This window comes from Ceratotherium simum, chromosome 13 (assembly GCF_057802395.1).
Source record: "Ceratotherium simum simum isolate JZ-2026a chromosome 13, ASM5780239v1, whole genome shotgun sequence".
Classification (NCBI taxonomy): domain Eukaryota; kingdom Metazoa; phylum Chordata; class Mammalia; order Perissodactyla; family Rhinocerotidae; genus Ceratotherium; species Ceratotherium simum.
Genome location: NC_141912.1, coordinates 35,383,291 through 35,383,562, shown reverse-complemented (window position 1 = coordinate 35,383,562; position 272 = coordinate 35,383,291).

Sequence of the window (272 nt, the reverse complement as noted above, 5' to 3'; positions counted from 1 at the left end):
ATTTTGGGGGTGGGGGGGTGGTTAGAAGTGAGGAGCCTGGAGGACAGAGGGAAACCAGGCACGATGTTTACAAGACTGGTGGACAAGTGTAAATCCGGAACAAAGAGCAAAGTTCTAATTAATTCCGTCTTCTGCAGTGTGGAAACCTATTATAATGCCTTTGAGTCAAGCACTGAGATACGTTACCCAATTAGGGAAATAAATTTCTTAATAAAACTGCTGAGGTCACCAGTGATTATTTGGTGTGCCTTATTACCCTTTCTGTTTATTTA